General features: G+C 38.2%; 1 pseudogene; it reads left to right on the top strand.

Moving 5' to 3' along the window:
- Positions 1-3,254: 3,254 nt before the first annotated feature.
- On the top strand, positions 3,255-4,424 carry LOC136222789 (cytosolic sulfotransferase 14-like; annotated as a pseudogene).
- The last annotated feature ends 13,870 nt before the right edge of the window (positions 4,425-18,294 follow it).

Raw genomic sequence — 18,294 nt, 5'->3', positions numbered from 1 at the left:
TCATTCAAGCAGATGTCAAAGGAGTTTGTCGGACATTTCATCACCTCCATTTTCAAGAGTAAGATGATGCGAGATTTAGATTATCTAGGTGGAACCTACAATACACCATAGATGACCTACCATAACACAAAATGAATGTGTTGCCTCAATTGTGTTACAATTTTGTCATGAATTTGTAACACTGTTTATGAAGTGTTACAGTAAATATGTTAAACTAATCTAAGTTTGATATATTGTAACATGTTTCGTGAGTGTTGCAGTAATTAGTTAAAATTGTAACATTTTGTAATTAATATGCTTGTTTTAATTTTTACAGATGCAAAACTAAGTAGTTTTGCATATGTAAGAATTAAAAACAATTGGGATAAAGGCCAGTACTTAATGTATGAAATTATGGAAATTTAACCCTAACATTTTCAAAGCAGATCAATTTTAGCCTTACATTATTAAAAATTTGAAAAAACAGGTTTCATTGTTATTTAGTGTCATTTCAGATTTTTCAAGCGTTAATTATGTCCAAAATTTGTACCATTTCATACGTGATATTAAATCTACACTTTTTTTAAAACAGTCTGGTTTAATTTGACATTTATCCCTAAAAAAAATTTGAAGCGAAAGAAATATATAGGAGGAATCCTTTTTTTTTTGGGAAATGCTTATTTTATTTCCCTCACTTTTTTTTTACGATGACTTAGAAAAAACACTTATCCAACAAACTGGCATCTATCTGTTCAACATTACAATTCCAACATGGTGAGAATACAGAGTCGGTTCTAGGGGCAAGCCGTATAGGCGGCCGTCTAGGACCTCCCATTTACGGGGGACTTCCGATAGGAATTTGTTTCAAATTTGATAATTATTAAGATTGTTATGGTTAAATTCCTTGGAACAACATTTTTATTCACATTTTCTCTTATTTTTTATTTCTTTCTTTTGACAACACATGTACTGATACTGATACTAATTTTTCCTGAACTTTTTTCATATTTGGAAACAATGTACAAACCATTATTTTGTTATTGTAGTAATTTTTAAATTCTTTATTTTTTATAAATTACAAGATGATATTCAGCATATGAATTATAATTTATAATTTGGTCTAAAATGTTATTTAGACTCTGATTTATTTAAAATTTTAATATTTGGCCACTAATTTATTATTTGGTCCATAAACTTTTCGAATTGATGAAATTTCACTCAATTTTGATGATGTCTTGATAAAATCATTATCCTTATGATATGTGGTGATATTTTGATATATGGACTTGACACCCCGTACGTTTTAAAGTTTATTTGCCCAATTATTTTCTTATACGAAAATAATTAATGAGATTAAAACAAGAAAACAAATCTATAAATTCTTCTCTTTCTTTCCATAGAATCTTGCTATATTAGATTCGAGTTCAACCGTCCAAGTTTAATTTCCAGAAATTAGTACTTTGTCATCTATTTGCTTCTCTCATGACTGGTGAGAAGAAACTTGATTTTACATATACAAAAGAAAACTCGATTTTATGTATACAAAAGCAAGAACAATAATAATTTCTTAGTTTTAGGTTATTATTATATGACTTGATCTGTAGTTAACAATATATTGGTTTTACTATTTAATATTTTCTAAAATAATATTAAATTTAGATATGAAAAAAAAAATACACAATGTGTCTAGGACACCCTCTGAGTACATAATTTCAGTAAAATCAATTTTTTTTGCTTCTAAAATTTGTTGTGATCAAGCCCACCCTCAAATCCAAAAATGTATCTTCTCATCTACCTATCTACCCTTCGCTTCCACTTTGCTCTTTTAGCCAAATTCGGCCTTTAAATCCGTTATTTTTGCAATTTTAGGTTTTTAGCCGTTCTTTAAGTTGTCCTTATTTCTTTAAGGTTTGTGTTTTATTTTCTATTTTGAATTCATGTTGCTTTTAGGACCCTTTTTACCTATGTAAAGGCTTACTCGCTTTGTATTCAATACATTATTATTAATAAAATTATGAGTTTCGAATTTTTAAAATTCTTGTGAATTTTGAGAGTTTCTAGTAGGGTATGCGTGCGTCGAATCAAGTATTAGCAACGAAATTGTTTTGTTTCGTTCATGATGCATCATATTCTCCAAGATTACAACAATCACCCTTTAAGCTACTATATCTAGATAATAGTAGCATCCTAAAGAGGTATGCAACATTAGAGCCCAATATTCTCATTGTCTGCAACCCTAATTTAACTGTTACTAACTTAAAGATCAAAACGGATTCACTGAACTCTTGTCTCTATGACATATTGTTCCTCCATTTCAGCTTATCCAAAAGGTTACTAAAAGACGACACATATTGACCGATCAAGAAGCTTAAGTTTGTTAACTGATTTAGTTGATAAATGTTGAATATGTAACTAAGGGGGTTAATTACTAGTGTTGCTTTTCTTACTTTAATATAAAAAATTCTTCATCTTCGTAATTACTAGTGTTGCTTTTCTTACTATATAAAGAATTTTTTTAGATAATGTTAGTGTTAAAAAATTAAAATTTTTATATATTTTTTATAAAACCTTATATATATATATATATATTGGGTTTAATTTTGTTTTTTTTTAAATCAGATTCATTTAATATTTAAGATAAAGTAAATTGTAAAATTACTTTTCCATTGTGACGGAATTGATAAAAACGTCTTTAAAAAAATCACTACATTGTGACAGAATAATTTTCGTCGCACATTCCATCACTCAAAACCGCGGGAATTCTCCCCGCCAATTCATTGCAATGGAAAATTTCATTCCATTTCAAATTTCCATCTCAAGTTTTGTCAAAAGGTTTAGTGAAGAAAATCCGTCTAAAACTTTTGACGGAAATAATTCCGTCATAACATTCCATTTCAGTTCGACAATTTCCTAGTAGTGAATTATCTCATCTCGCTTCTTACTGATTTGGAAATTTTTTTGCATAGCTGGGAATTTCATCGCGGTTATTATTGATTTGCTTATACTTATTAGCAAATGGATTTTGAAGAATATAGTTGTTCTTGGGAAAGTCATTCAATTCAAAATAAATAGAAAAGTAACGTCTCCAGACTTCATCCATTTGCTATATTATTTTGAATTCAAAGTCAACTTTATATTAATTTATACTAGCAGCCAAAAATGGCACTTTAAGCTGTGCTAGTTTGAATATTCTTTTTGTTTTATGTACCTAAACTTTATATATATATATATATATATGCATACCCAAACAATACTTTGTATACCATCCATCATAAATCCTACTAATTCTTCATATTGGAAAACATCTCCTCTTCATCCTCACTTACCACTTTTTCAATGCTGAAGATTTGAACCAACAAATTAACGAGATTTATCCTACCCTTCCCAAAATACTTGAGGGGACTACCTTCGAGTTGTCTTTATATCAGGGCTTTTGGTGCCCAACCGGAATGTCTCCCATTCGCGGTGTTATTTCCTTCCAAAAGTGCTTCGAAGCTCAAGATACTGATATTCTTGTTGCCTCCAATCCTAAGACTGGCACTACTTGACTTAAAGCTTTGAGCTTTTCCATTGTTAACCGAACCCGGTATACCCCTTCTAACACCCCTTTGCTTACTTCAAACCCCCATGAACTTGTTCCCTTTCTTGACTTCCATCTCTTTACCCAAAACGAACTTCCTGATCTTTCCGGCATTCCATCTCCTCGACTTTTCGCCATGCACACCCCTTATGCTGCATTACCAGACTCCATTAAGGACTCTAACTGTCCAATTATTTACGTTTGTCGCAATCCTTTTGACACTGTAGTCTCCCTTTGCCATTTTTGCAATGCATTTACACACAAACTTGATGCTCAATTGACTATGGATGAGTTTATGGACTTGTTCTTTAAAGGAATTAGTCCGTTCGGACCCTATTGGGATCATGTGTTAGGATATTGGAAGGCAAGCTTGGAGAGGCCCGATAAGGTTTTGTTTCTTAAGTACGAGGACATGAAGGAAGATATTGTTCCTTGCTTGAAGAAAATAGCCAAATTTATTGGGTACCCATTTTCAGAAGAGGAAGAGAGAAATGGTGGCATTGAAGAAATAGCAAAGTTGTGTAGTTTGGGAACATTGAAGGATTTAGAGGTGAATAAGAGTGGAATGTATTTGTCAAAACACCCAAACAAGGCCTTCTTCAGGAAAGGAGAGGTAGGGAATGGGGCTGATGTTTTAAGCCCTTCAATGATGCAAAAACTTGAAACTGTGATGGAAGAAAAATTAAAGGGATCTGGTTTATCTTTCAAACTTTCTGTCTAAATTTATAGAAAGCATACGAACATGAATGGCTCATGGAAAGCTATGTAATAACTTTCATTTCAAGCTTTTTGTTAAGTTTTTTCTTCCAATTTGTTTAATGTTGTCTCAGCATTATAATAAAATTCTTACTGAATTATGTTCAAATTTACTTTTTTTCTTAGTGAACAAATTAAAATGGTCTAAATCATAGGCAGCCTCTTGAACTTGTCAATTTTGGTCATTTTGCCCCCTGAACTTACGTGACCACCTATTTGCTCCTTCAACTATTTAAAAATGGTATTAGCAACCTCCTATTTTCATCATAACGGAAATAAGATGAAGTTCAAAATTAGTACAAGTGTTCATGAAAGTATTGGAACCAACCTGCATATATGTAGACGATTTAGAAAGAGTTAAAGCTATATGCAATTTTTACAAGAGAACATGTGTACTGTCTATATTAACTTTATTTGCAGCTTGTTTTAGTAGGGCATAACCCTTTTTATTATGATATTGGTGCTTGCAAAGAGAACATGTCATGATAGTTTCTCTTATAATGAAAAGAGGGGGTTGCTAATACCACTTTTAAATAGTTGAAGGGGTAAATAGGTCGTCCTGTAAGTTCAGGAGGTAAAACGACCAAAAGTGACAAGTTCAAAGGGCTGCATACGGTTTAGGCCAATTAAAATTCAAGTGGCAAGGTATACATTCCTGAGAAATACGATTCAATATTTTTTTAATAAACATTGGGAACTAGGAGAAGCAAGAAGCCAGGCATCCCTGTAAAGCCTTTAGCCCGCAGTATATTAATCAACTGAGTTGTAGAGGATACAAGTGAGAGACCGGTTTTCTTATGAGACCCATAAACAACAATAATGTCTCCCAAAATACACCAGGGCCAGAAAATGAACGAGAGATATAGAACCAGTCTAGTGAAAGTCCCCTGGTTGATTATAGAGAGTAATTTGGGATTTGTAGATAGTGAGAGCAAAAATATATATATGATGTAAAAACAATTGTACAAAAAAATCAATCGTAACATAAATAAATAATTTCAATTACAATATGTAAAATTAAATTACATAAATTAATATCTTTTATAATTGTTGTTTGCGTTTCTTTATAGGTTGAAAACCTTGCAAATATTTCTCTCTCAATATATGTAACAAAATAAGGGTAAATTACATTCGTGGTGTACACCTTTACCCCAAATCACACTTTGGTGTACAATTAAAATTTTATCACACTAAACCGTACGAATTTCAGGTGACCTCCGACTAAAGTGTACAGCCGGTTTTTATGACCGATCAACGTTGGTCAACTATGTCATGTTAGCATTTTTAATTGTAGAATTTAAAAAATAGGACCCACTCTTTATGAAATGACTAAAATCCCCATCTTCTTACTTCAACCCTTCCCTCCCATTTCTCTCTCTAAGTCTTGTCTCACTCCTCCCTCCTAACTAAAAATAACCAGACCTAAGAACCCACCTGCGCTTCCCAGAATCTGGTTGTCCTGTGAAAGGAAAAACGCTAACCCATAGCCGTAGGAGCTCGGATTGACATTATCAATGGAGAAAGTGAATCTTGTTGAAAAAGAAGCAGTGGTGTTAGACTCAGAATCAAAGAAGGGAATTGGGTAGTTGTAGATTGCAGTGTTCTCTTCCTGGACATTTATGCATTCCTTTGTAAAAAAATAATAATAATAATTCAGAAAAAAAAAATAGTTTTAACCAAGAATCATCAGGTGATTATTGACCATAACAATAAAATCCATATCCTGAAGTGATGATTACATGAAACTGCAGAAATTGGATGTTACTAGAAAAAGAAAATGAAACGTCACCATAACAGGGTTTTGATCTCTGATCTGGAAAAGGAAAAGGGATGGATGAGAGGTTGAGGTTGAGGTTGTCTGTTCTGGTATTGGTAATCAATGGAGAAACACGTAGAGATTCTTAGACAAAATCTCCATAGCCTGTATCACCATTTCCACATTACTTCTTCTCCTTCTTTTACTTCGAACCCCACAATCTTGCGTTCCACCAAATACCCCTATCACCAAACCCCACCTTAAATTTCCTTCATCTACATGCGATCCATCTCTCAATCGCCCCCATCTTTCTCCTGCCAAGAAACACCAGCGCCTTTTCTTGGGTCTGGTTATTTTAGTCAGGAGGGAGGAGGGAGAGAAGACTTAGAGAGAGAAATGGGAGAGAGGGGTTGAAGAAAGAAGATGGGGGTATTTTAGTCATTTCATAAAGAGTGGATCCCATTTTTTTTAATTCTACAATTAAAAATGTTGACGTGGCATAGTTGACTAGCGTTGACCGGTCATAAAAACTGGTTGTACACTTTAGTGAGAGGTCACCTGAAGTTCGTACGGTTTAGTGTGACAAAATTTTGATTGTACACCAAAGTGTTATTTGGGATAAAAGTTGTACACCACATATGTATTTACCCAACAAAACAATCATTTAGAATTCATCCCCTATGGTTTCCTAATGGAGTTTTCACGAAGTTCATAGTGGAAAATATTCTATCCACTGAAGCAGTAAAATTAGAGCTAATTTCATAAGCAATAAACAATAGGATACAAAACACTCTTCCTTATCTCAACTAAGCTCTTAGCGAGAACGCCAGTCCCTTTAAACTCAGAAAACCATCAGTCAGATCTAACGTCAAAAATATAAATTTCCAATTGATCTTCAAGTTGCATATCGTGGAATATTCGTAACATTCGAAAGCATATATACAAAATGTTTGGTCCTAATACGCAGAAAATTATCATCAGCAGAGATGTGGAGCGGTGGCCGGAGCATTGACAAAGAAAAGAACTATAGTTTTTATCCTTTCACTATGGATGAAAACAACGATCATGAGGAACCAATCATAACCACAAAACCAACTTCAAGTTCGAGAGTACCTTCTACTGGAGGACACAGTCTGAATGACAGTCCATGATAGAGGCCTCAAAAATTCAGAGATTTTGAAGATATCTATAATGTAACAAGAAATCTAAATGATGAATTAACTCTTTATTGTCATTTTTTTGACTGTGAGTCAATAGATGTAGAAGAAGTCATGAAAGATGAACAATGGAGAAAATGTTGGAAATAGGTGCATGTATGTTTTTATGTGCATAATAAATGAAGCATTTATTATCCAGGAGATGGAGGATTATGCTTTGAACCTAGTCAAGAATTTAAAAGGTTGTCTTGATCTCTACAACACATTAATTGAAGATGGAGATTACGAAGCATCACATTCTATTTTTAGGGTTCTTTGTTTCCTATAAATAGAGGCTCCATATTTCTGGAGAATTAAGAGAGGAGAGTTGTAAAAAGGGCTATGAGTGTTTGCTTAGAAGTATTGCAGGAATTCTCACTCTGCACACCTGTGTAAATTGTGTGTGATCAAAACTAAGTAGGGTGTACTTGGGTTTTGGGTTGTGAGTGAGTGATTGAGTGTTGTAATACTTGTACTCCATTCTCCTGTAGTGCAAAGGGCTTCTTGCAGTAGCTCCAAGGATTAGCCACTGATTTGGTGGTGAACCTTGTAAAATTCTTGTGTTCTTTCTTATTTGTTCATTTCTATATTCCATGTTTATTTCCGCGTTTTGTCGTTGTGTCCTGGAAGAGGAATTTGGTATTGTGATCGTTTATTTTATAAATTCCTAACAACTAGTATCAGAGCTATCTGGTTTGGACAATGACAGGGTCAGACGGAATAAGTTCTGGAATAAGCAAGTTTGATGGAACTGATTTTTCATTCTGGAGATTACAGATTATAGACTATCTGTATAGCAAAAAACTGCACTTGCCGCTTTCAGAAGTGAAACCAGCAGATATGAGCCAAGAGGATTGGGAACTTCTCGATCGACAAGTGTTGGGCGTAATCAGATTGACGCTAACACGGAATGTTGCTCATAACGTAGCAGAAACCAAGTCAACGGCTGAAATGATGAGACTTTTATCAGATATGTACGAGAAGCCTTCCGCAAATAACAAGGTACATCTGATGAAAAAGTTATTTAATTTGAGAACGGGTGATAGTGCTTCAGTTGCAGAACATATAAATGAGTTCAATACCATTGTTACTCAACTAACGTCTGTTGATATTACCTTTGATGATGAGGTACATGCTTTAATTCTTTTAGCTTCATTACCTAATAGTTGGGAGCCTATGAGGGCTGCGGTTAGTAATTCTGTTGGCAAGGGAAAATTGTCATTTAGTGATGTCAGGGATCGAATTCTTGCTGAAGAAGTGCGAAGGATTGATACTGGTGAAGGTACATCGACAAGTTCTGCCTTAAATGTTGAAAATAGAGGTAGAAGCAATGAAAGGAATTTTAATCGAGGACGAGGTAGATCGAAGTCGAGGAATGGTAGATCCAAATCAAGAAATGGATGGAAATTAGAGTGCTGGAATTGTGGAAAGCCCGGACATGTGAAGGCTAAATGCAGACTTCCAAAGAAGGAAGACAATAAGAAAGCTGCAAATGTTGTAGCTGATGAGGTACAAGATGCATTACTTTTATCTGTTGATTGTTCCATTGAATCTTGGGTATTAGATTCAGGTGCTTCTTTTCATACGACATCAAACCGTGAAATCATGGAGAACTATTCAGTTGGAAACTATGGGAAGGTGTATCTCGCAGATGGTGAGCCATTGGAGATAGCCGGAATTGGTGATGTTCGTTTGAAGTTAGAAAATGTAACGGTGTGGAAAATCAACCAAGTAAGACATGTGCCTAGGTTGACAAAGAACCTGATTTCAGTTGGACAGCTTGATGAAGCAGGTCACAGTGTGCATTTTACTAATGGATCTTGGAAAGTCAGCAAAGGAGCAATTATTGTTGCTCGAGGTAATAAAACTGGTACTTTGTACATGACCACTAATTGCAAAGATACTCTGGCAGCTATTTATGTAGGTATAAACTCAAGTCTATGGCACTGTAGACTTGGTCACATGAGTGAGAAAGGGATGAAGTTGATGCTAGCAAAAGGTAAACTCCCTGACTTGAAAGGTGTAGAACATTGCATATGTGAAAGTTGCATCTTTGGCAAACAGAAAAAGGTGAGTTTCTTGAATGGTGGAAGAAAGCCTAGAGAAACAAAGTTGGAGTTGGTTCACACGGACGTTTGGGGGCCATCTCCGGTGCCATCCCTTGGAGGTTCAAAATACTATGTTACATTCATAGATGACTCAAGCAGAAAGGTATGGGTTTACCTTCTCAAAAATAAATCTGAGGTGTTTGATACCTTCAGGAAATGGAAAGCTTTAGTAGAAAATGAGACGAATTTGAAAGTGAAGTGTCTGAGGTCAGATAATGGTGGAGAGTATGAAAATAGTGAATTCAATAAGTATTGTACACAGATGGGCATCAAGATGGAGAAAACTATCCCAGGCACACCTCAACAAAATGGGATAGCAGAGCGGATGAATAGAACACTGAATGAACGTGCCAGAAGCATGAGGTTGCATGCAGGTTTGCCAAAATATTTTTGGGCAGATGCAGTTAACACTACAGCTTACTTGATAAACAGAGGTCCCTCAAGCCCGCTTGATTTCAAGATACCGGAAGAAGTATGGAGTGGGAAAGAGGTAAACCTTTCTTTTCTGAAAGTGTTTGGTTGTGTATCTTACGTTCATGTGGATTCTGCAGATAGGTCTAATCTTGATGCTAAATCAAAGAAGTGTTATTTTATTGGCTATAATGAAATTGAGTTTGGCTATCGCTTTTGGGATAATGAAAATCGAAAGATCATAAGGAGCAAGGATGTGATCTTCAATGAGCAAGTCTTGTACAATGACAGTTTGGCAGAAGTTGTACAAACTGATTCTGAAGTTAAAAAGTCAGAAATAATTCTCCCTGAAATTCAAGTGAATATGCCAAGGCATGAAAATGAAGAGGTGATCATAGAAGAGGAGCCACGTACTCCTGAGGTTACCTTAAGAAGATCTTCTAGAACCATCAGACCACCTCAGAGGTATTCTCCTGCACTTAATTACATTTTATTGACTGACAAAGGTGAGCCAGAAACCTTTGATAAGGCAGTACAGGTGGATGATTCTAGCAACTGGGAGTTAGCCATGAAAGAAGAAATGAATTCTCTATTGTCTAATAATACGTGGGAGTTGACAGAACTACCACCAGGAAAGAAAGCCTTACAAAACAGATGGTTATTTCGGTTGAAAGAAGAACATGACTGTTCTACAAGGTACAAGGCAAGGCTTGTTGTAAAAGGATATCAGCAAAAGGAAGGTGTTGACTTCAATGAAATCTTTGCTCCAGTGGTAAAATTGAACACAATCAGACATATGCTTTCTCTTGTAGCAAAAGAAGATCTGTACCTGGAACAAATGGATGTGAAGACGGCTGTTAGACGAGGTGTCGCGGCCTAATCTCCCGGGCGGACCGGGGGGTGGACACCTCATGGCGACGTAAGCGGTGATTGGCGCCGAAAGCAACCAATCGTGGAATCAAGCTGCTCGGTAGGATCGGAGCTCGGAGTATGGAAGAGTCGCCACCCACGAATGGGAAAATGAATACCGATCCCTTGCGGGAGACCGGTGAGGGTTCGGGAAACTTAGGTACGAGCCGAGAAAGCTAGCTCCTTTCCGGAGAAAGGCTACTAGGCACCCCGACATCGCCCGGTTATGAACCACCGGCCTCCTACTCAGCGTGTTAGGCGATAACGGACTAATCGCATATTTCTTTAAGTTTAAAATTCATTTGAAACCTTTTCTTTCTCGTTTTGAAAACCGTTTTGAGCATATATTATTGAAAGCCATTTTGGTAAAGAATCACCCATTTACATCAGTTCAAGATACATAAGAGAGAGAGGGGGGAGAAGAAAGAATCGATTTGTTTACAATGTGATTTATGCTTCATATTACACACTAACTCTAAACTAAACTCACTTCCCAAAAACGAGTTTATTTACATGGTTCGTACCTTAATCGCCGTTGGAACGATTTAGGTACGTTTCAAAACCCCGTTTAATGACGTTTACTCGAATCGCCGTTGGAACGACTCGAGCGTTCGAAAATGTTGAGATAAAAGTTTTAACAAGAAAACGTGATTAAGCATACAAGTCAATTTATTTTGTTCAAAAACCATTTAGGAAAACGATTCAAAAACTCTATTATTTACAATTAAAAGCAATTTTAATTACAAGGTTCGCTTAATCCGTCGTTGGAACGAATTAAGGTTTTAAAACGTGATGTTTTAAGAAATGGTTTAAAAATGTCAAGACGACGTTATTTACACTTAGGAATATCTAGAAAAACTTAAGTTTAAATAAGCAAATTGAACTCTCTTTTTGTGATTTTATTTTCCCTTTTTCACTCAATCAACTCTTTATTCACACATAATTACACTAATGAACCAATTAAACCAAAATTCACCAAGTAAAACTCATTTGGAATATATACATGTATACAAAAATAAAATAGAAATACATATATATATATGATTTTATCTAAAAATAAGGATATATTTATATATAAAAATAAGTGAGAAATACTATATGATATAATAAAGAAAATGAAAAAGAATACAAAATATAATACATTTCCATCCTAACTAAAACTATGTAAAAGTAATGGAAGACCATAAATGCAAAAAAATGATATAATAAGTATATAGAAAACACCCTCCCAAAATAATAGCTAAACTCCACATTTTAATAACCCAAAGATATATATACATATATACAAATAATGAATCAAAACAAATTAAATTTCAAATATGGAATAAATAACTACATAATAGATAATTAATAGTTATATGACCCCAAAAATAATTTTTATAATCATATTACATAATTACATACTTACATATATAAGAATCAAATACCAAAAGGTTGAGAAAATGGGTTAAAAATATGAATTTTCGTTTTCCAGCAGATTACCGACGGAAAATCCGTCGCCAATCTGCTATTAGTGACAGAAAATGGAGAATTACAGCAGCAGTCCAAAACTTTCCAGATTCGTTCAAAAGCTTTAGATTAAGTCTAATTCGATCGTTTTGGACCTCCGAACTACCGAGAGCGGATCATAGTCTATAACGGAGGTTCCTAAACGATGTTTTTTATTTAAAACGTTATTTAGAAAAATTTTGAAAAACTTATAATTACAACGTCTTTATTAATCCCGAACTACCTTTGAATCGGATCACGGTTCGAATTGGGATATTAAAACGAGGTTTTTATTTTAAAACAAAACCGAACGTTTATCTAATACGAGACGAAAATTAAATAAACGCGAAAAAATAAATAAAACGTGATAAATAAATAAATAACTAAATAAATAAAATTATAACATAAAAATAAATAAATAAAGGAAATAAATTAAATAAAATAAGACGAGTCTAGTCCTCGGATAATACCTCAAGATCGGTATGTGTCGGTCGAAGTCGGTCGATTCCACGAATTGTGATTTTCCGGTTTTTTGTGTTTTTCTTTTTTTTAGTAAACATTTTAACTTTTGGGAAATTCGGACTTTTTGAGAAAAAAATATTTTTCTCAAAAAATTTCACTTTCTCTCTCTAAAAATGTCTAGAGTGAGAAAGCTATCCAAGAAAATCCCCCTCCTTTCAAATGCATGGGGATACGTGCCTTATATAGGCAACGGATCCCCGGAAACTTTGGGCGACGCCCGAAGAAAATTGGGCGTCGCCCAAAGCCGGTTGGGCGAACGCCCAACCTAGTTGGGCGTACGCCCAACTTCAGTTGGGCGCGCGCCCAACTAACGTTGGGCGTTCGCCCAACGGTCGTCGAGTGCGCGCTCCGCGCTGCCGAGCGTGCGCGCCCAACGGACGTCGAGCGTGCGCCCCGCGCTGCCGGGCGTGCGCCCAACTGTCGTCAGAAACGCGTCGGCTGCCGCTAGGCGCTCGCACCACGTCGCTGAGCACTCGCGAGCCGTCCACTTGACGACCACGACTCACATTAACTTTTCTTTTCTTATTATATATTTTTGTTTTAAAACTTCCGGAATCAACCGCTTCGACCGTCTTGTTTACAGGTTTTCGTCACAGGTCCTCCGACTCGGTGTCTACAGTTGCCCCTACTTTCCTATTTTGACAGTGATGTGTGTGTTTTCAAAACGTTTTTTTTTTTGCTAACGCAACACATGCAATGTAAAACATATAAAAGTAAGAGACACGTAAAGAGTAGGAGGAAGAATACCTGATCTCCATGCCGCATGCTCCGGCCTTGTCTTCGATCTTCGCCTTGGTTGTCCCGTCCTTGCCTCTGAATCGACTGCAGACGAACGCTCCTTCCGGCGACCCTAGTCTCTAAATCGACCGCAGGTGTATAGCTCTTTCTAGCTACCCTAGTCTCCAAATCAACCGTAGGTAAAATTGCTCTTTCCAGCTACCCTAGTTTCTAAATCAACCGCATGTAAAATTGCTCTTTCTAGCTACCCTAGTCTCTAAATCAACCGCAGGTAAAATTGCTCTTTCTAGCTACCCTAGTCTCTAAATCAACCGCAGGTAAAATTGCTCTTTCTAGCTACCCTAGTTTCTAAATCAACCGCAGGTAAAATTGCTCTTTCCAGCTACCCTAGTCTCTACATCAACCGCAGGTAAAATTGCTCTTTCCAGCTACCCTAGTCTTTATCTTGACCGCAGGTAAAGTTGCTTTTTCTAGCGACCCTAGTCTTTATCTCGACCGCAGGTACTCTTTCATTTTTCATATCTGAAAATCCATCGTTCTACCCTAATCTCTACATCGATCGCAGGCGTTTTCTTGTATTGTAGATCTCCAAATCGAACATTCGACCCTAATCTACACATCGATCGCAGGTGTCCTTTCGTTTGTATATCTCCAAATCAACTGTTCGACCCTAATCTATACATCGATTGTGGGCGTCCTCTCGTTTTGCATATCTCTAAATCAACCGTTCAACCCTAATCTATACATCGATCGCGGGCGTCCTCTCGTTTTGCATACCTCAAAATCCATCGTTCTACCCTAATCTCTACATCGATCCCAGGCGTTTTCTTGTATCGTAGATCTCCAAATCGAACATTCGACCCTAATCTATACATCGATCGCAGGCGTCCTTTCGTTTGCACATCTCCAAATCAACCGTTTGACTCTAATCTCTACATCGATGGAAGGCGTCCTTTGTTGATGATAGCTGGGCTTTATCACTCGTCCGAGAGTTTTTGACCGCAGTCGCTTTGATATTTGGGCTTTATCACTCGTCCGAGAGTTTGTGACCGCAGTCGCTTTGATATTTGGGCTTTATCACTCGTCCAAGAGTTTGTGACCGCAGTCGCTTCTTTTTACCAGGATCGTCTGTGTTTGACCGGAGTCGATGATGCCGTAGATCGAAGTCCGTAGCAGGGCCTGTGCCTATTGATGATGTCGTAGACCGCAGTCCGTAGCGGGGCCTGTGCCCATTAATGATGCCGTATACCGCGGTCCGTAGCGGGGCCTGTGCCCATTGATAATGCCGTAGACCGCAGTCCGTAGCTGGGCCTGTGCCCATTGATGATGCCGTAGATCGTAGTCCGTAGCGGGGCCTGTGCCCATTGATGATGTCGTAGACCGCAGTCCGTAGCGGGGCCTGTGCCTATTGATGATGTCGTAGATCGCAGTCCGTAGCGGGGCCTGTGCCCATTGATGGTGCCGTAGACCGCAGTCCGTAGCGGGGCCTGTGCCCATTGATAATGTCGTAGACCATAGTCCATAGCGGGGCCTGTGCCCATTGATCGAATTTTAATTTATCTATCGGAGCCTGCTTAAACTTGCACGGATTTCTTGGAGCTATCCGAGTATTTCTGCATGCGGCTTGACTTGAGTCACGCCCATCACCTGGTGAATATTTTTATGGTATGACCTAGTGTAGTGATATGTATGCACATGATTATGAATGAATATTTTTCTCTCTTTTTCTCTTCTTCTTTTTTTAATACATTGCTTCCCTCCTATTTTCTTTACAGGGAGACCTCCATTCTATTGACCGAAGATTACAGGAGAACGTGGCGGTTGGGCAAGGGGAGTGGCTACTGGATGCTGACGCTCAGATCGGACGTCGTTGTTGGGATAGGGAGGATGAGCGCTCCAACTGGGAGGAGCGAGGATGAGCAGCTGAGGAGAGGAGCCATGTGGATATAGAAGCCCAGCGAGCTGCTGAGGGGAGTTTGCAGATTGCGATGGAGAGCCGCCGAGTTGCCGAGGAGCGGGAACCTTACTTCGGAGGCTTTGATTCGTTTGAGGGCTTTTGGGACTTTGGGATTCCTTCTCATTGATAGTCCCGTCATTATTTCGGTTTACAACTTTATTAGTACTACCGTGATGTATGGCGGGTATATGTGAAAAAGATATTTGGGTAGGCTTTTTATTTGGTGGTGGGGAAAAGAAATGTATAACTCATGACTTACAATACCATGTATTCAGTCGATCATAATAATTCCAATCATTCTCTTCAAATATATTCATGTCTTTATTTATTTACAAACAACAGAAATACTTAGCCGCTTATACACTATTTTTTATAATTGCTCAAGATATAACTGCTGTTACCAGGACCCGCCTTTTTTCGGTTTTCAGATCCCAGCGATTTTTCAACTCTCCTTTTATTATCCCAGAATTTTCAAATGAGCGCCCTTTCGGGTTTTCACCCATTGGGATGTCCCTTATTGTTGCATAGGTCGCCCTTTGCGGGTTTTCAACCTATCGGGAATTTTTATTTCTTTCTCTTTTTTTTTTACGAAAAGTATTTCTTAAGCCTATCCAGATTGGTAGGTTCGGAGAACTCCATGCCGTCCATAGTAGTCAGCCTCACCGCTCCCTTGCTTATCATCTTCTTCATGAGAAACGGCCCTTCCCAATTTGGCCTAAACTTGCCCCTAGGGTCGGCGTGCGTCAAACGGATCTGTTTTAGCACCATATCCCCTTCTTTGATAGGGCTGGCCTTGACCTTTTTGTTGAAGGCTCAGGTCGTCCTTCTCTGATATAACTGCACATGGTAAAGGGCCTCCATCCTTTTCTCGTCCACCAACGCCAACTGTTCATATCGCTTCTTCACCCATTCCGTCTCGGGAATCTCTGCTTCTACTGCGATTCTCAACGATCGCTTTTCAACCTCAATTGGGAGAAAAGCCTCTGCCCCATATACCAAAGAGAACGGTGTTGCCCCAGTAGACATTCTAAACGTCGTGCGATAAGCCCATAAAGCGAGCGGAAGTTGCTCGTTCCAATTCTGATGCGACTCCACTGTCTTTACGAGAATCCTCTTAAGGTTCTTATTTGCGGCTTCTACTGCCCCATTAGCTTGCAGACAGTATGGAGAAGATCTATGATGCTCGATATTGTACTCCTGGGAAAGACTTTTTATTTCTCCTTAAAACTGGACCCCATTGCCCGTGATCATGTGATGAGGCACCCTGAACCTGGTGATTAGATGCTTTTCAATAAACTTCCTCATGGGCTTTGATCCCAGCTTACTAAACGATTCTGCCTCTACCCACTTGGTGAAGTAATCAATGACAACTGCGATGAACTTGTGTCCATTTGATGCATTAGGCCTCACCTCACCGATGATACCAATGCCCTAAGCTGCAAACGGCCAAATGGGTGCCAACACGTGCAGTTCTATAGCTGGCAGGTGATTATAATCGCCGTGGATTTGACAATCGTGGCATTTCTCCACACATTCATTGCAATATATTTCCATGGTGAGCCAATAGAAACCTTGCCTTATGATTTTCTTTGCTAGCACTGCTCCTCCCATGTGGGCTCCACAAATTCTTGAGTGCACTGACTCCATCGCTTCACGGGCTTCTCCCTCGTCTAAACATCTCAATTGTAACCCATCGGTGTGCCTTTTGTAGAGTAAATCATTGTGGATGACGAACTGCTGAGCTAACCTTCTAATCACAGCTTGATCCCTAAGTTCTGATTCTGCCGGGTATGTTCCGCTCTTCATGAAGTTTACGATATCGAAATACCACGGCTTTTCATCTGCCCCTAACAGCATGGTCTGTGAGATCTCTTCAATACCAAAGGCTTCGAGGCAAGGTTCCGAGGGTTGTCCCAAACTGACACCAAAGTGGCCAAAGCATCCGCTGCCTGGTTCTGTGCCCGAGGGATATGATAAAAATGACATTCATTGAATCTTAGTGCCAACCCTTCTAGCTAGTCTAGGTATGGACGTAACCTTTCTTCCCTCACTTCCCAGTTTCCTTGTGCCTGTTCGATGATCAGCTTTGAGTCACCCCAGATTTCAACATATGATGCTCCCAGTGCTACTAATGACTCCAACCCGTAGATGCACGCTTCATACTCGGCCATATTGTTAGTAAGAGGGAAGGATAGCTTCTTTGCCATCGGGATCCTTTCTCCTTCCGGTGAGATGAGTAATACTCCTACCCCGGCTCCATTCGAGTTAACTGCCCCATCAAAGAACATTTTCCATGGTATGACTTCTATTGCGTTCAAGTGCTCATCGGGAAAATCATAGCTTATCTCTTCTTTTTCTGCGTTCAGAGGCTGATTGGCTAAAAATTCTGCCACGGCTCTCCCTTTAATAACTTTCTTTGTCATATACTCGATGTCGAACTCTGATAACAACAACAACCATCGGGCCAACTTCCCAGTTAAGGATGGAGTTCGGTACAGATACTTCACAGGATCCATTCGAGAAATAATGATCACTTTGTAAGATTGAAAATAGTGTCGTAGTTTCTTTGTTAACCATACTACCGCCACGCACGTCTTTTCAATCATGTTATATTTAAGCTCGTACTCCAGGAACTTCTTACTCAGATAATACACTGCGTGTTCCGCACCAGTGTCCCCTTCTTGGGCTAGCATTGCCCCAATAGATCGCTCTTCGATTGCTACATAGAGGAGAAGCGGTTTTCCAAGTTTAGGCGATCTCAAAACTGGCGGATTAGACAAGTAGTCCCGGATCTTCTCTAAGGCTTGCTGACACTTATCATTCCAAATCGTGGGTTGATCTTTCCGTAACAACTTAAAGATCAGCTCGCAGATCGCAGTGAGTCGTGCTATGAA

Source organism: Euphorbia lathyris, chromosome 3 (assembly GCF_963576675.1).
Source record: "Euphorbia lathyris chromosome 3, ddEupLath1.1, whole genome shotgun sequence".
NCBI lineage: Eukaryota > Viridiplantae > Streptophyta > Magnoliopsida > Malpighiales > Euphorbiaceae > Euphorbia > Euphorbia lathyris.
The sequence above is the reverse complement of the archived record's forward strand: the minus strand, read 5'-3'. Positions and strand labels throughout refer to the sequence as shown.